This window comes from Lasioglossum baleicum, chromosome 8 (assembly GCF_051020765.1).
Source record: "Lasioglossum baleicum chromosome 8, iyLasBale1, whole genome shotgun sequence".
In the NCBI taxonomy this organism is placed as follows: Eukaryota; Metazoa; Arthropoda; class Insecta; order Hymenoptera; family Halictidae; genus Lasioglossum; species Lasioglossum baleicum.
In genome coordinates this window covers 17,049,245-17,073,152 of record NC_134936.1, presented here as the reverse complement: position 1 = coordinate 17,073,152, position 23,908 = coordinate 17,049,245, and the positions used below count along the sequence as shown (strand labels likewise).

At 46.2% G+C, this 23,908-nt stretch overlaps 2 protein-coding genes across 7 annotated transcripts in view; one reads left to right on the top strand and one right to left on the bottom strand.

Annotated features, from left to right (window-relative positions):
* LOC143211491 (uncharacterized) overlaps positions 1-23,908 on the top strand; it is a 65,342-nt gene that overhangs the window by 10,287 nt on the left and 31,147 nt on the right. The gene's annotated exons all lie outside the window — the stretch shown is intronic.
* Positions 1-23,908, bottom strand: part of Tn (tripartite motif containing protein thin) — a 65,471-nt gene that overhangs the window by 39,034 nt on the left and 2,529 nt on the right. For all 5 annotated transcript variants that reach the window (XM_076429215.1, XM_076429218.1, XM_076429217.1 and 2 more), the window contains exon 2: positions 21,596-21,702. The gene's annotated coding sequence lies outside the window, so the exon portion shown is untranslated. The remainder of the gene's footprint in view (positions 1-21,595; positions 21,703-23,908) is intronic.

Sequence of the window (23,908 nt, the reverse complement as noted above, 5' to 3'; positions counted from 1 at the left end):
TTCTAAATCCAATAAATCCTCTGCAACTAATTTTTATCTCGAGAAAATTAAAAACGGACGAGCGTATCGCACAGAGTTGGCTAGCGTGTCCGTCTATTGCGCGCCACTTCTACTTGCGCCGCGCGCGCGCGCGCAGACAAGATCGATTTTCATCGTCGATTTCCGCGAAAGCCGAGTCAAATTTAATCCTGACGGGTCCTGCGAGGATTAATCAAGTCGTCTGGCGATCATCATCGTGAATTATCTGGACTGAATCGGTGAAAGTGGACCACCGTTACCTCGCATCGCTATTTTTCTGCGTCTTTAATTACCGTTCCGGATTTAGAAGGCATTCGGATCTACCGGTCTCCGTCGCCTCGTGATCGACGATTTATTTATTATCCGTCGAACGACTTCGGTAAATTTAGACGACGCAATCGAATTAGATAATCGACGTCGCCTGCGTCCGCCGGCGAATTTTCCACTGAGCAAAGTTAAGTTTTCAAACATCTGTCGACATCTATCGCAAGGGAAATGTGCGCTTTACCGCCTCATTAAGAAAGCAAGAATACAAAATTCGGAGGAAAATAGTGAACGAAGGAACAAGAGCTGTTGGCACAAAGAATCGCCGATTCGGTCGGCGTGATAAAAATACAAATGAACGTCTCGCGCAGTGATAAATTCCATTTCGGGAAATGTATTAACAAAGTTTGCTGGCTGGAACACGCGGCCACGCTTAATTAAGCCGCGCGATATGTAAAATTCTCGTGACGAACGGAATTAAGAAGATATAATTTGGCGGAGCAATTTGCGGCCAGTCGATTAAAAAAGATTGTCGGCGCTGATTGCGTCGAATGCGAAATTGCAGGATCGATCCGCGTATTCGTTAACGAAGCGCGGCGCGACGCCCGCGCGTTCTCGCCCAACGAGTTTAACGTCGATTAGAAATCATACCTTAACCCGTTTATTGTAATTAAACGTTAAAACGATGCAGTGGCGTGCGGCGGCGTCAACGCGAATCGATATCAATTATATTCAATCTGGCGGCACGCCAAGCACCCGGGCCAATATTAAAGGCTAATCCAGATGATCGGATACCGTTGCGCCAGGAAAATTTTCGGGAATTGCCTTCCCGGCGCGACGCGTCTCGTTTTCCCATCGGTCTGCACGACCAACCGGAACCGAATGAAACGGAGAAAAAAATATACAAACGAGGATGTACCGACGCCGATACGTCGACGATGGCATTCCGTGGCTGGATGCGTTTCAAACGCTGCCGCAACTTTCATTTCCCATTGATAGACGCCCGAGACTTACACGCAACAATGCTCAAATCCTGATGGATTCTTCCCCGGGGAAACAAATTCTCTTCCGGAGCTACCTTATTTTAATCCGGCCTGTATTCTTCGCTAAATCATCAATTTTATAGATTTTGTATCACTGAAATTGTCAAGATCCTATCAAATCATTACTCACGAGCTTTGAAGTATAATTTGATCGAACCAGTGCGCCGAGAGCATCATTACATCTTTTATTAGCAATTATACGATCGATAAATGAAAAGAACATTACTCACAACGTTCAGAAAAATTTCTAGAGATCTCTGAAACGAGAAACATTAAATAAACTTAGGTGAAGAACTTCGGCAGAATAGTGTCGCAGAAATAATTCTTCCCTCCACGTTAGGAAGAGTATTTTTCAAGACTTGTAAATGAAGAATTACAAGTTAAGAAGCCACTTAGAAAATCTAGAAAATTTTTCACAGTGTTCCACAAGGCAACAACAAAACTTGTAAATGAAGAATTACAAGTTAAGAAGCCATTTAAAAAATCTAGACAATTTTTTACAGCGCCCCACTAGGCAACACTGTTAAACAAAACGATTTCTGGAGAGAATTCCAACAGCTTAGGTTTTCCTGATCGACCGCCTCCACGTGTGCGGTAACAGAGCACAAAATGCACACGATGCAGCGTTCGCCGCAGCAATCTGACGTGCATTTATTTCTCGTGTTGTAGTTGCTGTTCCGTGCGGAGCGTTACTAGGTTTCAAGGAGAATAGAAAATCGTTCCGTCCAGGAATAGCTTGGTGAAAAAGGGGTTTGCCGATCGCGGTTCTGCTCTCCTATTAGCGTGTAGCATCGGCACGAAACTCCGTGCTATAGTTAGCCTGGCGTTAGCATCGTCTCGCTTCTCCAGCGCTGCGTTTTCTCAGGGAGGTCTCTCTCAGAATAGCTTGGCAGAATGCTGCTGCTGCTTTTCTTATCGACCCGAGCTTTTCTCTGGTCGGCAAGACAGCTATCTACCACGGAATTTACCGGGCGGTTATGCTAAGTCGACGAAACTCGGTCGGGAGTTGCCTGCGCGAGTCGATAACTGGGAGTTTTCTTACCCTGTGGTGGCAGTCAAACCGAAGAACTCTGATCTGCTTAAATTATTCCTGTGACACGCCTGATTCACGTCACACAGTGGTCCAAACGGCGGATTTAGGAGTACTTAAGTCTAAAAGCTACTAATATATCGATAATTCTGTGTTACATGTGTTCTACACACATTAAGTAAGTATAAAGAAGGCTGATAGACTAATGCTAATTATAAATAGAAAACAGGCTAATGCTTCTGAACACGGCTATTGCAATTAGAATCAATATTAACGTTCCAAACAATAAATTATAGGTAAAAAGGGTGTCCTTTATTTCAATGCTATTTTTCATACGTTCAACGTTTGCCACGCTTAACGATAATTGATTTGAGAAGTAAAAGTGTAAATTTCAACTTCTACAGACATGTGTGTTGATGTAAGAAATATGTAGTATTAAATGCCTACTCCATGTTTGGTCTTTTGACTTTTGCACTCCTAAATCGGCCCGTTTGGACCACTGTGCGTCACTAACAATATCGGAACTCCATTATTTTCCTGTTTCCTCAAGCTCGAACATTGGGGAAACATAAAAAACTTGAGGAAGGCACTTTCCCTCCCCAGAAAATCGGACTTTCTGGTAGAAACTTTTGTATAAACTCGATCGAAAGAAAGATCGAAATTATTGTAGAAACAGCTCCTTAAAATTAGCAAATTTTTGAAGCTGAATGTGTTACATTTTCAGTCTGTCTTCAATTAAATTTCAATAAACGGAGTTAGAGATTCCGAATGTTCGACAATTTTCTGTAAACACTCGGTATGACGTAGAGTCGTAATTGTTCGCGCAGTTGAACGGGGAATAGCTGGTTCCGGTCGTAATTTCGCTGGGAATGTTGAAAAATTAACGCGAAGGTTTAGCGTCGTTTATCGGCGCGACGTCGCGATAATAGATGTATTATCACGAGGGCGGGGTCCAGATCGGACAACAGGCATTAAACTCATTGTGTCCTGGAGGCTTTTATCACCGGTACAGTAATATTTAATCGCGGGGGGGCGATACGTTTATAAATTTGATTGGCGCGACACGCGGCAAAACGTATTTCGCCTGCGGGAATAAAATCACGTTCACGGTCCGCGGATTTCTGGTTTGGTCGCGCGTGCATCGATAAATTGGCGCCCCTGCCAATTTCTTTCCCATTATTCCGGCGAGCTTTGTTTTCGGTCCTCGATGGCAAGATACAATTATCGGCGGGGAGACAATTCGCGGGTCAGACACGGTCTCTCTGTCAGCGAGGCTTTATGGATTGTTTAAATATTTGCGAACGCGGGTGACGCCGCCGAAAGCTCGCTTCCGAAGAATCGAAATGGCCCCGGGCTCGTTTAACGACCTGGACAAACATTCGAAAATATTTGACGCTTTCAGAACGTTCTGGTTATAAAGATTGAAAGACGCACGAACGAGTGAAACATTTTTACGCGATAATGCGGTTTTAAAAACGTACATTCCATTCAGGATGGATCTAGAAAATGAGAAGCTTCGAGGATCTTTTGTAAAATAGAATGCAGGCATAGCACATCCGTCAATCACGAGGTAACAACGAGGGCCAGGCATAGTAAATTTAGTTTTGAGATAATCCCCTCCGTCCCAAAGATTGATGACCCTCGTTAAGGCCGATCTACCCGGGGCTCCCTAAATTTTGTCATTCATTTACGGACACTCGCGCGGTTCGCATCGCCGATCAATTTATAGTGCGTTTGGAGAATTCAGAAGCATCGGAATTGTCTCAGAAGTTTTCTAATAATTTTTCGTGTGCTCCTTTCATTAACAAAAGTTGCTACTATCCATCTGCTGATCGACGTTCCAAGACCTTGTGAAACGGTGAGTGTTTCTCAAACAGTTAACGAGATCGATGGTTGTTCGTTCTACGTGAAATTTATCGCAGATGCTAAATGGTAAATTAAAGAGCATTTAGCAAACGTCCACTGCCAACTGGCATCGTATACTGCGAGTCGACGTGCCATTGTTCTTGCGCCGTTTTAACGGAGAGTCCCTATCGATTTCTTGGCGGGTGAAAAAAGGAAAAATTCGCAACACGCCCCGTATTTCGTACCCTTTCGAGCCCTTCTAATTGACAAATGTCCTGGCGAGCGCGCAGTCTACGAGGAAAAATCTATATGAATATATCCGCTGTCAGTCGACCGGCTGAAAGTTCTTGCGCCGGTAGCTTTTACCCTTCTCGGCTTTCCCTTTTCACCCAGCGGATTCCCTCGGGTTTCTTGTTCTCCGCGTATAGGTTCGTTTCTACCTCTCCGCGAGTTGTCGGCGGTGCCTTGCGGCGTCGTGAACTTCCGTGATCCGTATTGTTCCTCTTTGACCCACATTTAGTATATTACGTCCTGCTCGTTCATAATAATTCGGAGACTACACTCGACTGCCGTCATAACGAGTCGCTTTCGATCCTTGTTCCCACTCGGAACTCTCTTTGAGCCTCTGCGCCACAATGATTACTTCCCCATAAACCGCTTCAATCAGTACAGGCTCTCCTCAAAGCCTCACGTTCTTTCAAGTAACTGGTCCCAACAGATTTATCGTTAATTATAAATTCAATGCCTCGGGGATTCAGAGATCCGAAGACTTGGGAAAGCAGAAAGTTGAAAATTCAGGGAACCGAAGATTCAACACCTTTATTCGGGGACTTAAAAATTCAGGGGTCAAAGATTTCAGAACTTAAAGGTTCAGAGACTCACAGGTTTAGGAATCCAAAGATTTAGAGACTCAAAGCTTCAGGGTTCGAAAGATGGAAGCAATTAATGGTTCAGAGACCCAATGATTCAAGCACTGGAAGGTTTCAAAGACTCGAAGGTTTAGGGACTCAAAGGTTCAGAGGCTTAAAGAGTCAAGGATCCAAAGATTCAAGCACTCAAAGGTTCAGAGACCCAAAGATTCAAGGGGATTTCAAGGGGGAATTTAAAGCATTCGACAAAAGCTTAGAATCGAAACTATTCAAATATCTGAAGACTAGAGATTTAGAGTGCAAGGACATCCAGAGACTCGTAGATCCATTAATTCAAAGGTTCAGAGACTGGCGTGCGCAAGTATTCCGGTTCCCAAAAAGCTGGCACGACAATAATTTCGTCGAAAGCTAGGTCTGCGGTATCCGAAAATCATTTGTCTTCGAGGATATCTTCGTCAGCGGAGCTTTAGGGTTGCATAGCAAACGCAGGATGTACGCTCGGTAGAAACTCGCAACTTGTCCCGTGATCAGCCAGCCGGCAGAAAGGCCGAACTATGTTCCAAGTGGTTGAAATTGCGAATAAGTGTGCTCGAGGATATGCCAGAACAGTCACGAGCTAGTTGTTCCTGTCCCTTGTACAATAGGATCCTCTGTCGTGTACAAAGGTCCTAATTCTATTCTTGATCCTGCTTTATTCATCGTGCCCGAAACGGAAAAATTCTGGCTTTATTATGTTAGCAGTATCTTGGGGTTTGGGGTCGTTGTAATACTTTTCGATAAGAGGACTGCTTGCGCAGGGATCCGAGAAATGGTCCCGAAGCTACCGGTAAGACAAACATGAGCACGCGGTGCTTGTCTTTCTACATCCACCAGAATCTATTGACCAACCGGGAGGAATAAAAAAGCTTTTCATGGTGTTCCGCGGAGCAAACAGTCCTTTTACCTCGGGGAACGCTAGACTTTCTCTGCGAAACAACAGCGGGCGGCCTAAGCTACTATCGTTGGCGATACTGCGGTAAACATTCGCTGGAACTCGAGTTTATGTTAATTTTTCGCAACAGCTACGGTGAACTACAAACTTGTAATTTTTATTCGTACGGAATACTTTGTGGACGATTTATCTGAAAGTTTGCCAAATTAAAGTTTCCTTTTATTTCGTAAAAAACAAACATCCTGTTTTCTCGATTCTCTAATGCAGACAGAGGGGATAAATCAAATTTTCATTTGAGTGGCACAATTTTTTCAGCAGCAACACGTCCAGTTGCGAAAGAAGGCGATGAGAATTATGTCAACACATGGCACAAACGTTATCGGATTTGGCGTGATTGCGAGCGTTTCCTAAAGCCGTTCGATGAAAAATTTCGCGAGGTCCAGGCACGTGGCGTTCGACACAGACCTTTTTCACTCGGACGAGTATTTATCGAGATACCCTGGATCCACGAGGGACAGGGGGAAAAGGGTCAGCTTCCTGACCGGCCCTTCGCTAACTGGAATCGTCGAGGAATGTCTTGCGAGCAATTTGTGATAGGTGTCGGGGCTCGCAGCACGAGCGGTTTCCTTTCGCTCGGGTTGTCGGCCGGGAAAGTGATTTAGCGGCTGCAAGCGCAGCGTGTTTTCTAATGAAAGAATCAGAAGGCCGAAGAAAAATGTTCCAGTTGGACCCGCGCCTTAACTCGGTCTTAGAAGATGACTGAAACACGTGCTGGGAATCTTGCCCATGAAACCACAGCCAGCGATAATATTATTACACAATAAAATAAAACACCCCTCGTCTTAGGGAAGAGATTCTGTTAGTGTCCCTGTTCTACTTATTTTTGACGATAGAAAAATTCTAGAACCAATCAGTTTTCCTCTCGGACAAGTTACTAATTGAAAGTAATTTTCTAGGGAACATTTTTTAATTTTAAAAAATTGTTCGCTGTTTATTGCGACGGAGAATGAATTTTTAAACGGGAATATTATTTCTCTCATTTGTTTCCGAGTTATTTATTCAGCGCCGTTTGAATCCGTCCTGGTTTATTTGCCGTGTCTGACCATTGCTCACCGTTTCTACTTATTTTCAGAACACAACCGTATAAAACAAGTTTTCCGACGGGAATATTATTTTTCTTATTCGTCCTGTAGTTGTTTACTCTGCGACGTTTCAACTGGTTCTGTTTATTTACTGGGTCTGGCTATTGCTCGCTGTTCCTACTTATTTTCGTCCAGTTTGTTCGTTTCGCTGATCTCTTCCAGTTTTCCAATTTATTTGTCGATCATTTGAAAGTGGAATTTAGTACGGATACAAATTTACAGATTCTGTTGGACAAAATTCATTTACTCGGTGAAATATTTCGGGGAGGTAAAAATAAAGTAGAGGAATACTGTCGAGAACGGCGTGTCTGTCAGCTCGTGCTCCACGTCCTCGTAAACAACATTTATTATGTTTTATTGTGTATAAATAATGGTTGACCGGACGATAGGTTCCCTTGCCAAAGAACTTCATTCGGTGAAGGTGGAGTAGAAATGTTTCGTGTGCTCGTAGCACAAGTCCATTCTTCATTACGCCTTTCGCAAGAGGATTTTTGTGATCGCGTCGTTGAAAAAGGGTCGGAATAGACCCGCCGACCAATATATTTGCTTTGGTGTCACTCCCGACGACTCGACGATGCTGTCTGCCAGTTGGCCAACAGTTTCTCGCATTTCATTCGTTAAATTGGTTCGCAAGATTCGCACGTGCGCTCGCGAATAAATCGTAAGTGCGTTTCTTTCGCGGTTCCGAGCCGAAAAATTGTATGGTGGATTCGCCGCTTATAGCTCGCCATGGACTGACAAAGCGACAGCGGAACAATGCCCGAAAAATAAAGGGGGCTCCGGGGGTGCTGAGCGTTGATTTACACCTACATTTTTGCCAGGATTTTTTGCGTTTCTTCGGCGAGCACGCGGGCCAGCTCGCTACAATAAGGCCGGGCTTTTTATTTGTTGGTAACGGCGGCCGTGCAATATTTTAGGGGGCACGTCATAGAATTTCCCGCGTCAGCGGTCCAAATTCGCCTGCGCAAAATTTCACTGTTTTCTTTCGCACGTTTTTTCCCCGCGCAAAAAAAGCGCATCGCGACGGGACGCGCATGCCGCGCGGCGAGGAGCGGAGAGAGATTTTACCGAGAGAGCTGATCCCTCTCTCTCGTGTTCTCTCTTTCTTTCTGTCTCTCCGTCTCGTCGGCATTGTTCGCCGCGTTAAAATACGCTCGGCCGTCTGCTGGCGACGGTTCAACGACGTTTGTTTATCCCGCTTATCCAAACCACGCGACCAAAAATTCCGCACCAAGGATCTCCCGACCAGGCGCCTCTTCTCAAGCAAGATTACTTCCTTTCCTGAGAATGAGGCCGCTCCTCGTTAGCGTCGCAAACCCTAATTGGAATTCGCCGCTCTGCCGCCGCTCGTGATACTTCGCTCGATCCAAATTGTCTAATTCCGGAAAAATCCCCTGGACAAATTCGTGCGTCTCCGAGGATCTTCATAATCGTAATCTACGTTCTCAGATCTTCATCTTTATCATACTCGTTGTCGGATCTGCATTCTCGTCGTTCCCAGGCACACTTTTCATTTATACTACGATAAATCCTCGTGGAAAAATACGTACGAGGGTTAAGAAACACGTTGAACGAAAGTACACAGCACAAATGAGGATCTTCATAATCGTAATCTACGTTCTCAGATTCTCATTTTCATCATCCTCGTTGCCAGATCTGCATTCTCATCGTTCCCAGGCACAGTTTTCATTTAAACTACAATAAATCCTCGTGAAAAATCAAGATGAGGGTTGGGAAACACATTGAACGAAAGTACGCAGCACAAATGAGGACCTTCGTCCTCGGAATGTACGTTCCCAGATCCGCATTTTCATCATCCTCGTTCTCAAATCTGCATTCTCGTCGTTCATCAGGATGGGGATGAAAAAACACATCGAACGAAAGTACACAGTAAGAAGAGTACATTCGAGGATCGTCTTTCCAGCAATTACGGTAGAACCTACAAGGTCGAAGCGCGAAGGATGACTGTAGCAATAAAAAGTTTTCGGGTCTCTATAGCCCAGCTTAAAAGCCAAAGTGGACCGTGCGAGTAACGAGCGAATGGCTGGAAAAGTTACACGGTACAGTGGCAGGTTCGTTATCGACGTTGACCGGCAATCGGCGCCGGCGATCTCGTCGAAAGAGACTCATCGGAAGTTTCTGCGTTTATAATTCTCTTTGAACGGCGTCTTTCTTCGGGCACTGTAGAAATTCCCGGGGACAATGGCGCGAGGAATAGAAGTTACGGAAAGATATTCCGAAGTAATACGGGCCCGGGCTGTATATAGATCCCGTTGGTCGTTCCCTCGCCGTGTAATCTGTAATCCGGCTTTTGTGCCTCGTCGTCGGGGAAACGAGCGCGACCACGGACCGACGTTAAACGGTTCGGTGATAAAACTCCATAAAACTAAGTTCCTATCCGGCTCGGATCGGCTAGGAAAAACTGTGCAAGGATCCGGGACGAGTGGGAGGGGGACAAACCGACGTCGATTGATCCCCGTGACGCGGACCTCTCCCCCCGCAGCTTCCGGCGCACGAGCTGGCCGAATCGTGTTCACGGAATTTTTAATTAACGCCGCGAAACTCCCGGAGTCTATTAAAAATTTCACGAAACTTGCGATTTGCTCGAGGAGGAGGCGGAGGACCGTTTCTGTTGCAACTTCTGCCAATGAATTTTTTAATTGCTTCCAATGACTGATGGACCTTTACCTTTCAGAGCGCTTGATTGGCTTTTAATCTCTCGCGTTTGAAATAAAGCGACCTAATGAGCCGAGATTAAGCGCTGTACTTTGCTTCACGAGGTGGTTTTTTAATATATGTGCTAGTCTAACGAGGCTGAATTAATTCTACGAGCCAAAGGATCACACTGTGAGCGGATTTCTCCAATGGAGACGCAACTTCATTTTCCCTCTGTATTTCCCGAGGGTTGCTCCGTTCACGCTGCGTGGCGTTAATTACAAGCCTCTAAATATTTCGAGGGACGAAGCGCGGTGATATAAGGGTCGCCACGATTTACATTTGACTCCGGACCAGTCCCGGGCCGAGTTTTTCAATTAATTCGACGGCATTATGTGCGGGGGCCTCTTTATTCAGCCGCGAAGTGGGTCGTAGGTCGGCGGCTTGACAATGCACGGACTGCCAGAATCAGAACTATGCCGGGTCAACAAAGAGATAATCATCGTGCTTCGCATTGTTAATCTTAATTAACGCGCCGGAGGTGGGCGAAGAGAGGCGCGCGAATCAGGAACACAATATCGTAAGAAGTTCGCGCGGGAGCTGCTGGGAGCGCAGCGCAGCCCTCCATTCCGACCGAGAGCAACGGGACAGAACTGGATTTAATTGGAGGAGAGCCGGCGGCCGCGGATCTTAAATAAAACGAGATCCCTTTATCCTCCGTCGCTGGGACAATAACCGGTGAAAAAAAGAACCACCCCGGGTTTTCCACGGTTTTCCCAGCGAAAGGCTCGGCCGCGTTCCGCTTCCCGTTGGCCGCTTTTCGACGCCTCGTTTCGCGAATTAACCTCCCGATTAATGACTCGCGGTGTTTACCGCCATTCTGACCCATTAATGTCCACTCTGATTCGTTACTGAGGTGTCTTTTTTTCAGACGAACTATGGAATTTTTTGTGTTTAGCAGACTAAGATTGATTCAGCGGCCCCACCCACAATTTTTATTGACATTGTGTGGAAAACAATGGTTTTAGGTTGAAAGATAACCCCCTAAAATTTCAAGTCGCTAACCCTTTGTATAAAGATGATATGAGGATAAATAACCTTAATTAAGATATTCAGATAAAAAAACACGAAAATACTCAAACTTGCCTCCTTCGTATCATACATTTTTCTCACCATTGTGATCAAATTATTAAGGGCAGAAAAAAATCATTTAATTCGAAGAACACGTGAGAACTGCATTGATTAAATGTATCTAACATTTGCAATGAAGTAATTAGTTTCGAGGCGTTCTGGCGAGGTCTCCCTAATTCAGTTGGAGGTTGTGCGACTGTTTGCGACCGAGATCGAGGTTTAACAAGGTCGTGGGCGTGAACGATCGCCGCGGTCTATCGTAACTTGTATCGGAACTTAGCCCGGGGGGTGATTCGTTATTTGACGGGGGTGGTCGTGTCGCTTGTCCGCGATCGAATCCCCAGGACGCGTCGAATTGTAATAGCGGATAATCGGCGAATTTACGAACGCCGCGGCACCATTTGCATTCCGGCGTTACCCGCTAATGGGATTTATGCTTCCCGGTTTTGTATACTTTGCGCCGCGTGATTGGCAGACACGGGACTAGAGAAAATTCGTGCCCGCCGGCACACAGCGGCGCGCGATAATGTTTCGCTGGCTGGATCGATCCGATCTCTCTCTCTCTCTCTCTCGCAAAACCGTGGTGGAAACGTCATCGTTCACGAGCTACCATAATTCCTCGTACCGAAAGTTCTCGGCCTGGAACTTCATCGACGTCGAACTTCAGGCCCCTGTGTGATAGATCTCTCGGGCGGTAGGTAGCTGAAACTTTCGGACCAGCGAGCATCCGCGCGAAGAAAAGCTCTATCATCGAGGGAGCTTGCGCACGGCTATCCCTGAATCGGGTTTGCAAGATTGGATCACCGGGGAGGACGAGTGGATAAGCTCTAGCTGCCTGGAGCTGCTTCTTTTACGATCCACACGCTCCTCGTCGTCGTCTGCGTTTTTGCCAGGACCTCCGGCCGTGTAGCACGCGTTCGCGAACACCGACCGTGAAAGGGTGCATCGCAGACTAACGAGGTACAAAGTGTAGCCGGCAAAGTAATAAATGCACCGAAGAAAGAGCCGCTTTTTGCCCGCGCTCGCGCCCGGCCGGATCGTCTAAAAGGATCCGGGATTTAGCGCTTAGAATCGTCCCGCGACCAGTCAAAATAATCCTTCAACGATTAAAGTCGAGGATTAAAGAAACAGTAAAAGATTACAAAACTTTCAGAGCATTGTAAAATTATTTTGAACGTAATGAAGTCACAAACAATGCTTGTTTTACTTCTGCTTGCCACAATCAACGGAGAACATTATCATTTCGATGGAGATGAAGAAACGTCGGATCAATTAGAACTGAAATCAGCAGTTCGCACCTCTTGTTCGCGTGGGCGTCGAGTAATTTCGAATTTGGCAGTAATTACCCGGGCAGCAATTAAGTTCTCGGTGTCTGGCAGCGTTTCGCTTCCGGGATGAAAATAATTGCCTCGTCATCGAGCGCGAAGAGATGGAATTAATCGTGGACCGAAATCGCGTAAAAATGACTGCGAAATTAACCGGCGGAGCTCCGGAATGTGAAACACGGTGTCCAGGTGTGGAAGACGCGTCGTGCGGCTAATTAAAAGCGTTTGTTAACAGCCACCGTTGATCGCTGCAGCGATAGGAGGAGAAGCGCCGCGCAAAGTCAAATTAAACGGTGCAAACGACCGGTAACGATTTCATCCATCGCGGAACGTGGAGAAGCGGGATCGGCGAGGCAAGGTGAGAAATATCCGCTCGAGAAGCTATCGAGAACGTTTTCTTTGCGGTATCGCAACTATTCTCGGCTGTCCGTTTCAGTTTCCTTTGGCTCTCTCATTGTTTCCCTTCCCTTGTTATTCTAACCTATAAACTCGGTCGTTTTGCACGGCGGAGAGAAAAAACCGGGGGAAAAAGTGGCCCGTTGAAGAGCGGCGCTTCACCGAGAGCCGGTTTTATTATTTTTCATCGTGAAGCGCCGCGGTTTCTTGCCGCGAAACTGTAACTATCCGCAAACAGCCTCGAAGTGGCTCGCTCGAGAAGAGCAGCGCGTTTAATATTTTCATCGTGCCCTCGCTTTTGATCGTTAACTTTCTACAAATTTGTCCGGTACCCCGGAGATCCGGTTCGCTTTTTCGCTTTCGGATCGTTCGAGCGAGAGAGAGAGAGAGAGAGAAAGCTCTCCTAATTTTCAGAGCGCCGGGGATCGTTTCTGTTTGCTCGAATCTTCGAGGGGATCTAATAAAAGGAAGGACCAGGGCTCGCGCGATCTACCTTTCGTCCGCCTTATCCATAAGTAAACGGCGCCGGGGCGCAAAGGCCGAGAGCTGTCTGTCGTCCAAAGGGCAAGGGAACGAGCGGATTTGAAAGTCGAAACGTCTGGCTCCCGCCAGAACTTCTTGATCGGAAACATCCGCCATTCAATTCCGCGGAGATTTATGACGGCGACAGCCGCCACGTCCTTTTTGCGGACCTCTCTCGAATCCGCTGGAACCTCGCAAATTGCCAAAGGGCTCGGAAGAGATCGATCACTTCGATCTTCTGTGGAGGAGCAACCGCGTCCCTAGAAAAACCGGCACGGAATTCCTTATATTTGTAATAGATCTGACGTGTTCGTCGCGATACCTCGCGTAGAGAGGACATCGCGATCAAAGACTCCGAGATTCGAGGAGAAACGTAGAAAAAGAATCATTGACGAGCAGACACGACAGGGATGAAAGTCTATTCAGATTTATCGCGCGTTCGTTTCTTCTTCATCCCCTTTCGAGATTCGTTCCGCCGTTCTTTTCACCCCCGATGCAAATCGCAGACAGCATATTCGAGGACAGCAGCAGCCTCGAGTCTCGTTCGTCCCATTGTGCTGCTGATACTGTGACTCCAATTAATATAGGGAGGTCAATTGGCCAATTGGGACGGCGCATTAATTGCCTAACCATTAGACGCCGAATTAGGGGCGCGTCGGGTCGCGTTGGATCATTGTATAAATACAGATCAAACTTGTCAACTCCGTGTGAACAAAGCGCGAATCTCCAATCCGATACAAACGAAACGGTTAATAAAATAGAACTGTCAGTTTCGGAGAGGGGAAGATCCAGGCCATCAAGTTCGGAAAGGTGTGGCTGTAAAACGGGAAACTGACGTCTCGGCGCGCGAAACGGAGGTAAAAATCACGGCGTTAAACGCGACACAGAACGGGGGATGCTGGCGTGACGCAAAACGCGGTGTAATCATAGTGTCAAGGTGACGCGAGCCTAGAGACATCTCTATCCGTTCTCTCGTGAACCTAGGTAGAAGCGTTTGTTCCGGCAACCGGCTCTTATTTTCCACAGGCGTGATAAAGGGTGCGTTCACGGCAGGCGAAGACGAGATCCGGCCCAGCGTCGCCTGTTTTATTCATCCCATTATTCTTTGAAACTGGCGCGAGCGCCACAATCCTTCCCCTGGTGACGCGGGAGAAAGAAAGAGAGAGAGAGAGAGATGGTTTTCACAAAAATGCTTCGGCATAATAGAGACCGTGTCGTCCACGGTACAAAAGCGTGCCCTCACTTAACGCGATTCTTCCAGGAATTCGGCTGGCTTCTATTATTTCTGCGCCCATTCTCCACTCGCCAAGACTCGATCCTTTGGATCGCTGTTACTTTAGAAATTGCGCTCGTTATCTCGCTGGCAGAAAGTCCGAATTGTGAATTTGGCTCCTTGAGTGCGGCTCTTCCACGAATGACGCGTTCAAATCACTTGAACGTAAAGAAAGTCTCTGAAAAGAGATCTAAATTGTTGTACTGTTGATATTCGGCTCTTTTGACTAATGAGTAGACCGCGGATTTCATGCATTTATGACAAAAATGAGTATCTGTAATTTAAAGTAGTGGACATTTTAAAAATATTTAAGGATATCAATGTATTAGTTTCAGCTTGACAAGATAATTAAAAGAAGAATACAATTTTTATTTGGCTCCTGTGTCCTGCAATCAATGCAAACATTTGTTATTTTGCATAAAGATCCGCAGCCTACTAATGAGTTTGCCGGCCACTGGGTTAGGCTTATGCAGTGCCCTGTGTCCCAGTATTCCCAGTATTTCAAGCGGGGTAGAACGGAAAGGCGAGGATGCACGTGCTCCGGTAATTCACAGCGCAACTAGAAATGTATATTAATGCGCCGTGGAAACCGTCTGGCTAGAAAAACGGCCGAAGAACGTGGTGGATATAAATTAGAATAAATAGTGCGTGCACCTGGCCAGAGGTCGGGAATGCTAACTAGTTCAATCCACCAAAGCCGTGTTTTCGACGTTCACGCGTGTCCCGGTGATAGCAGAATATCGTCGGACGTAGAACCAGAGGACTATGGTAACGAGGCCGTTCGCGAATTCCTCCGCGGAACACCGCTGCGAAATTGCACGGAAATAAAGCTCGGTTGACGGATCGATGTCACCGACGATTTTACCCCGCGTGCATTCTACATCTTATTGGATGGTCGGCCGGATTATTCTGTGATATGTGACAGTCAACGTTTGCGGATTATTTCGCGTTCCGTGACGCGGGCCAGTCATCCCCTGCACGAACATTGTGCTTACATATGCAAACGGGCTGACTGACAATGAATTCGCATAACGAGAGCCAACTAGAGAAATTCGCTACCGGTTACACGGTGTCTCCTACCCAGCTTCGCACGGTCTCGCGTTCCCATGGAAAAAAGCAGCAGGCGCCACCGCGAAATTGCAACTCGCCCTGCAATTGCGACAGACACCGACGCGAAGCAATTACTTAACTCTTTTTCTCCTAGAGCAGACCATAATCTAGAACGGTGTCCAATGAAAAATCAGAAACTTTGTTAGAACAATTGTGTGGACTTTTATCAGCTGCTGGGAAGCTTGATGCTTATAAATGGACAGCGGATCTTTATACAAAATACAATTTTTTAATGTCAGTTCCAACAAACTGGAATTGATCTATCAAAATGATAATTTTCAAGCAAAATTAGAATCCTACACGATACTAATTCATCAGTAATAACTGTGGCAAGACTTTCATACCAAGAACGTTAAGTTTTTACATACCAGACTGAAAATACATCGGTTTAAAGTCCAACTTTGCAAAAACTAGGGCGGACTTAGCCCACTCCAACTTATTAATCTTTGCCATAAATGCATAAAATCCGGTGTCTACTTATAAATTTTCACTGCACGTTTAGCACTGTGCACAGCAATTATTAAGTGAATGTGCAGAAGAGTAGTAGAATCTAGACTAAACTGGCAGACGATGGCGAATAGAACAGAGGGTCTTCTGTTTTAGAAGGTCTTCTTAATTGGGTCGCAGTAATAAGCGCCGGCTAGAGAAACCGGGCTTCCGCTATCCGAACCATTTCGTAGGACCATCGCGGGGAACGATCCTCCCTGTGTAGCTCGCTTATGCATTATGCAAATCTGCCTACAATGGCCTGAATGCCGCGCACCGCTTCGGTCTGGTTCTTACATTAGCAATAATGAAGACCACGCGGCGATGTAACTTTCCCGGGCACGCGAAACCGACTCGAAAACAGTTCAATTCTGTCGCGATTCGATATTGCTCGAGATCGAGGGAAGAGCATCAAGAAAGACGCGGTGTGTACGTGTGTGTGTATGTGCGCGCAGATGTAACCGAGAAAGATTACGATGTTAACGCTAGATAGTCGCGTAAGAGGATATTCATAAGAGGATAAATTTCGCTCGAATCCTAAATGGACTGTAAATAATACATTCCAACGATAGCTTTTCCTTCAGTCGCTTTAACAACCGCCCACCAGACCGTCGTTAGCTCGGAGGGCGACTTTAACGAACCGTCGCAGGGCGCTTTCTATGAAAGATCGTCCCCACTGGGGGAAACGAGCGACGTATCGCTGGAGGACTTGATAATGCCGTATTTTTCGGTGGTTGTCCGTAAAACTGCTGAAAATTTGATTCGTAAAAATTGAAATTGAGTATTCGGTTGACTTGAATTAATTTCTAGCGAACAGAGTGAGCGAATTTTCGAATGTAAATTGAAATCCAGTGGTGTCGAGGGTTGCGAGAGGGTGGTTTCTGTAAGTCGCGTGGAAACCGAGGGTTTATCGGTGGGCAAGGGTGTCTTCCACGATGAAAAATGGATCTCCATTTGCACGAGTGCGTCACGTGTCCACCGTGTGTGTACCCGAATACAAGAAATCCATTTTTCTCTCCGTGACTTCGGTCCTGCCATGTCGCGGATCAATCTAATTTTTCTCTATCAGTTTCCGGCCGTCCCCCTCTTTTCTTCCCCTTCGTTTCTTCAGAGATTGAACAAAGATTTAGAGGAGGACACGTGTTAATGCTGAATCGACCTGTCCCACCCCATTCGATCAATGTTTTCGCAGATTTAAAATGTCTCCATCATTCGAATTCACTTTAGAGGGAATATTTCCAGAAAGCCTTCTCACTGGGCATTAATTAATTAATTTAGAACCAGTGGAGTTGATTAACGGTAAAAGTGACCGCGCGAATGGCCTCTTCAGTGGAAGGGAATTTTTGGGAAATTGCAAGTTCCTAATTGATATGAATTGGCTGACGCCTGCAAGCGATTGCAGTTAGAAAAATGGCTCTCGGGTTTCCTCGGGGGTTGGAATTACTCACCGGCGCCGATTAACAACTAATTACGAATTAGCGGGGTGGTGATGAAGGATCGCGGGAGCTGTTTAACGCGTTTTTCCGTTAGTCTCGGGTGCAGTTCCATCGTTGGCGGAGCGACCGCAAGGATCAGCGATAATTGCGGCGAGAATTGTTACGTCGGTATTAACGCGGCTCGAGATTTAATTGCGCGATTCAGTAATCCCTGACGGGATCACGGTATTACCGTGGGTCCTACACATTCCGAACGTGTTACGTTTCTAGGAGAGGTTACGGCCCCGTGTCTCGAGGGCGCAGTTATTTCACCGTGCAGTTTCTCGTTCAGCACGTACCGACCCGATTGCAGCTCGCGGAAGTGATAAAAATTACCGAAAATGCCGAAAATAGAAATCACCGGCGGCCGACCGAGAGATTGGATCAACCCTTTCGGCCCGCTATTAATCCATCACAATAGGAAAATACTTTTTTCCACTTTTTGTCAGACCAATTATTTTTTAACCTCCGGCTGAGTGGAACCGGCCCTCGACCCGCGAGGGAACACGCTCGCTCCCACGATCCCGTAGATTGCAATCGTTAGAAACCGATTTTAGATACCGGAAATAAATTGACGATTTTATTCGAACGTATTATTAATTTTATACCGTCGACCGGGCGTATAATAAATTAACTGTGCGAGCGCGTTTCAATTATTACACACAAATTCTCGGGGAACAGTGATATCAGAAAATATATGGATGACCGTATTTAAATATATATTAATAATTCGAAAGGATTAACGGAACGTATAATAAATAAAGATGAATCCGTTCAGTTCAATTTACGGACCATTGCCACGAGGCTGTGTTACATACCAATTTTCGGAAACTGATCAGATCAGGAACGAGAGTCAGTGTTAATTGGACTGCGTGTCTTTACGTTAACTTGCGTAAGTGTAATTTTCAAATAAATGCGCAAAATTCCCCGCGGTCTACTAAATTCATGGAGGCAAATGTGAACGTGATTTCTACAAATTTCCGGGAAAAATTAACATCAGCGTAAACACCGTTCGGTTAATTGCTGTTTATAGGTGTAATTTGTCGGCCGGTGTGATATTTATGGCAGCACGAGAGAGCCGGAAGACAGGGAATGGCACGGAGGTCCCTTGAAATATGATTTCGGCGGATAATTGAAACGTATGACGAATTCGTTCGGTGCGCGAGGAACGGGACAATCCGTTAATCCATGCGCAATGGTTATCAGATCAGAATTTATTCTTATTGGCGGACGAATGGCTCCGATATAAACTGTTCCCCGGCGTCGTTCCGGATAACGAATGTACGTCATTGTTTAAATCCGAATTGTAGATTCGCGTCCGGGAAGGCTAGGCGGAATGACGTTTGTCTTCGGCCGCTCGTGAATTTATACTGTGCGGCCGCGCTATCTGCCGTCGGATGCATTAACGATATAAAACCCAATGAAACAAACGACGAGGAACGGTGACAGTTATCTTTTTCACCGAGTCCCACTTTCGAACCCCTCTTCTTTTTCACCCACCCTCGCCCCTCTCAACTCTCACCCGTTGCGTCCTTTCGAAAAAGCGAAAACGAAAAAGTAAAATGGACGGTCGGGAATAGACGGGGAACAAAACAACGAAAAAAACCGGAAAACTCTGTAGCGCGCACGGTAACTCAGAATTTCCACTCGCCGCGCCGCGCCACCCGCGTCCGTGCCGGCCGGAAGTACGAGAACGAACGTGCGTCGTTCTTCTCCCGCGCCGCTGTTCGGGGCCGGACATTAATTAGCCGGATAAAAACGCGGCCGGTTTAAATGCGCTAATTTGCGGACACACCGCGTTCGAAGCACGAATTTCACGGCTTCGCTTTTTGTCAAGCCTCCTCGTTAATGCAGTCTTGAATTAGACGCCGGATACTTTTTCGCTTCCAGCCGTCGCCGTTACCCCCGCGCGAAAACAGGATCACGACCTTATCGCAACGATTCTCGCGCGATTTCCTCGACTATTAATTCAACGATGCTCCAGCAATTTTTGACAGTCGATAAATCGCGCTGGGGAAACGTGTGTATCAATTTTTACAGCCTCAGTTTGGTCCTGCTTCACTGGCTTTTCATGTCACGGCTTGGAAGTTGAAAACAAGTCTTATTCATGATATTTGCAAGTGATCTTTATGCAAAATAAATTGTGAACTTCGCGGACAGCGACTGGGAACGAGAGAGACCGCCGGCAATTTAAAAAGAAACAGTCAACCCCGCGGAAACCGCGAGCCACCGATCCGCCAATCCAGTGAAACCGTTTCCGGGCAAGTTGCGAAACTTGTTCGAAGAGCCGACTCCCCCGGAAATTACAGTTTCACGCGGATCTGAATGCCGGCCGGCTGAAAAGGGGTAATTAGCGTAATTCGTTTCGGCCGGAGGGAAAGAAGCTGCTCGGAGCGCGAGAGAAAATTCATTAGCTGCTCGTTCCGACGCCGTGCGGCGCAAACAAGAGCAACCCTGACTTCTTTGTCGCGGATAAATCAAACGTGGACTCTCCGTCAATGCTTATTTCTTTCCTCATTCGTTTCGGCGGAGAAGAAGTCGAAAGTCGAGCACTGTCACGACACAGGTACACTTCGCTACACAGGTGTAACTACATCGATCACGCTCTAAGAACTCGCTTGGATCGAAGGGGAAATCGAGTTTGCAACACGTCGAGACTGAACAGCTCCGAATAGCCGATCGGTTTCACCCAGCTCGGAAATATTTTCCCAACGAATTATCGAATCGCTCCGGAACGGACGAACATTTTTCCCCGGATGTTTTCTCTTCATAGACAAGAGCAATAATTGGATTCCATCGAAAAACATCGGCCCCCGAATTCGGTTTTTCGACGCGGCCGTTTACCGGCTATCTCTCTCTCACGAGAGAGAATGTTTCACTTCTTCCGGGAAAAGCCGACCGGCTTTTACTCTACATTCCGGCTGCTCGTAATCCTCCGCTCTCAGCCGCTCTCATCGCTCTATTTCTCTCTGTGCTGCGAGCGATATCGACGAATCAATTGCCCACCGCCTATGCATCGGCGATCAAACTTTCGAAATGCGTTGGACAGATCGCTCCGGGAAAGTTTAGAATGCAATTGCGTCCGCTAGAGAGAAGCAAGGCCAAGTGGCGGAACTTTAAATGCACCTTGCGATGCGTGGACATTGTTGACGAGCCGAAAATCGCGGACTCTGAAATTCGATTTGGAAGTCGTGCTCGGTCGGTTTCGAGATTCAACGTGTTGCAATTCAATAGAGGAGACTATAAATGTATCCGTAAGCTTATCAATGCACTGCGGAGCTTTGTGCAAAATTAAAATTGTCTTCATCAATTGCAAGACACAGGGGATTCACTAATTAAACGAAAGCTTTTTAAATGAATCTATTTTTTTAATGGAAAATATACTCATGTATGGCTTTCATTGCCAATATATTGATGGATTTCGAATTTCTTGTACTTTTGTCTCCCATTGTACCTCCAGAACATCCTTAAGTTTTCGCGTGTATTCACATAAACTAAATGGAAATTATTTCATACTTTTTACTGCATTTTTTCGAAGTCGGTTTAGTTTTTTTTTTATAAAATCTTTTTTACTGTTTTAAATTACAACCACCGATTTTCGTCATAGATGCGTAAAATCCGCGGTCTACTTATCAATACAACCTAAAGAAATCCCTCTAAAAAATTGAGTTTAGATCGGAAATGTTTTTAGTTCTAAATGCTGAATAGGAGGAGAACGATTCGGAAGCATTACGGTCGCGACTAGAAGAATATGCATATGATAGTGGGTCACGGGGAGTAAGACGTCCATGCCTTGAAAAATCGATGAGCCTCCAGCGAGATCAAGGTTCGAGTTTCCCTGTCGACGGCACTTTCGCGGCAAACAGTGTCGCGGCCCTGAAACTAATCGTTTCGCTCTAATATCGGTTCGTTAAAATTCCATTTTGGTTGGGTAAATGTTTTGCCAGCCCGAATCCTCCTATCATCGTGCTTTTAATTCACAATTATTCCGGCAAACTCTGTGTGCGCTCGCTCGATAAGATCGATCGAAATCACAGAAGCGAAGATGAAAGAGAAGAATAAGAAAAAGAATATTCTTACCTGCCCGCTTTGACCGCCTTTCGGCGGTCTCTTCCGGTTGGGGGCCCTCTCTATGGGGGCCCCAAGTAGTTGCACTTTTCGTTCACCAATATCCGGCGCTGTGACAGCTGGAAATGAAATCACCACCGTTAAAATGGCCGTCGCGTGCTCGCGGAACCACGACACGATCACGTAAATGCAGCCGAGACGCGCCGAGAAATCGGGAAACCGTGCTCTATTGTGTGCAACTTCGTGTTGGAAAATGCGCTGTTCCTAATCCGGTGCATTTCGCAGTACCTTATCGACCGTTTTCGAAAATTCTTGCAAACCGTTCCTTCGATACTAGAATACAGATAACTTTCAAAACTTCCACCCTAAGCGCGAAGAAAATGGCGATGTTAAGTCTGGGAGCTGGGACGGACTTCTAAGGAGGTCCGGGCGGCCTGTGGTCAGTCGAGTCCAATCATGGAGCCGTTTAATACAAAACTAATATAAAATGTACTTCTTCAAACGGTGCTTCGAATTTCCAAATGAAAGAAAATGTACTCGTTTTCGCTATGAAGCAAAATGAAGTATCACCCCGAAATCTTCCACACTGCTTCCAAGGGCGAGGGTTAACCCCGCAGAAAATCCCCTAAAACTTTCAACCGAAACAGTGTGACACGGCTGATTGAGAGTTAAAAAATAATGTGCCCACAAAAGTTCCAGGGGAGCGTCTTAAAATTTCACGCCCGGTCGTGCGAACTTTCTGCACCGTATAAAAAGATGATTAAACTCATGATACATAGTTAAAGATTCCGCGAGAAGTGTCCGAAGAAGTACGTGTTCAACGGTGGAAACGGCGCGGCATGGCAGCGAGACTACTCGCTGTGCAAGCCGGCCCACGTTTGTCTTCGTAGAAATTGAATTGTGGAATTGGATTACACGGCTGTCTATTACCGCGTAATTCGATTCTCGGGCCGGTGTTCATAAACTAATTAGATAGTTAACGGCGGTGTTATTTGACTTCGAAATTCCATGTTTCCTTAAGCGGTACGGTTCCGCGGCGTTTATTTTCCGCGTCGGCGAATACAGAGACGGCCACCGTTTTGTAACCACGCTAACAGTTTCCGAAGAATCCAGTCGCGAGAATTAACCCTGGGAAAACAGGTCGCCCCGGTGAAAAAAGAGCGAAAAAGAGAGAGAGAGAGAGATAGTAAGAGAGAGAAGGATGGCTCTCCGACTAACTTTCGCGGGTTTGAAAGTTTGCTGCCGCGGCGCCGCTCGAATCACTTTGCCGGGGGATTAGCGGTAATCCTCGAATCATCAATTTCCGCGGGGAGGAAAGGGCGGGAAGAATCGCCACGTGGGGTAGGGAATCTCCATTCCCCAGTTTCCTGGCTGCTTCGCGCCTTAATCGCCGCTAAACCCCGTCGATCTATCCCCTCTATCATCCCTGCACACCTATACAAGGGTGTACAGAGTCGTTCAACAGCCACGACTCCGCAGAAAATTAGCGACCACGTTCCTGCACCCTTCGCACCCCATTGAAGTTCCCATGCACCTCTAAAATTGAGTTTAGATTTTCATAAAAATTTTGTTTGAGACTAATTTAAACTTGAAATTAATTTCTTTATACTGTCGGTTTTATTTGGAATTGATTGATATATTTGTTCGAATGTGTTCCGTTGTCAGAGACTTGTCACGTATTCAAGATTGATCGAAGAAGGAACGGCTCGCAAGGGACGTTCGAGTAAAGTCGATCGATATGTAGGTTGCTAGTAGTTTTTCCGCGGAAAATCGCCCCCACCCATGACGCGCCGGGATTACTGGGGCGCACTGTATATTTTTAATCGGTTTCCCGAGTGGCAGCGGGGCATCGGCACGGTTTCCCAATTTAAATCGCGGTCCGGATCGATTCTGTCTCGCGAGATCTTCGGCGCGGACGTTCGGAAAAAGCCACGGCCGGAAAACGTTCGACGATGTCGGAGACGGCGACGGATAGAAAGCAGAGAGAAAGAGAATGAAGAGAGGTTAGAGAGAGAGAGAGAGAGACAGGGAAGATAGGACACAATGTGCCAGAATGGCAAAAAGCTATACAAAATTCGTGTCTCTGTTAGTTATAAATTAATAATATTTTATCTCCGTGCAAGGTAAAAATTGTCATTAAAGTTTCTTTCTTTTTTGAACGATCTCAGCAAGCTCGAAATGATATATTCATTCGTCAACTCTCGAGTTGATGTTAACAAAAGTTCCGATGTTTGCTGGAAGAGTTGGACTCGCCTAAACGAATTTTAAATGAGCAGAGACTGGAAATTACAAGGGAACGTAATTTGAACAAAAGTGAGGTCTGGG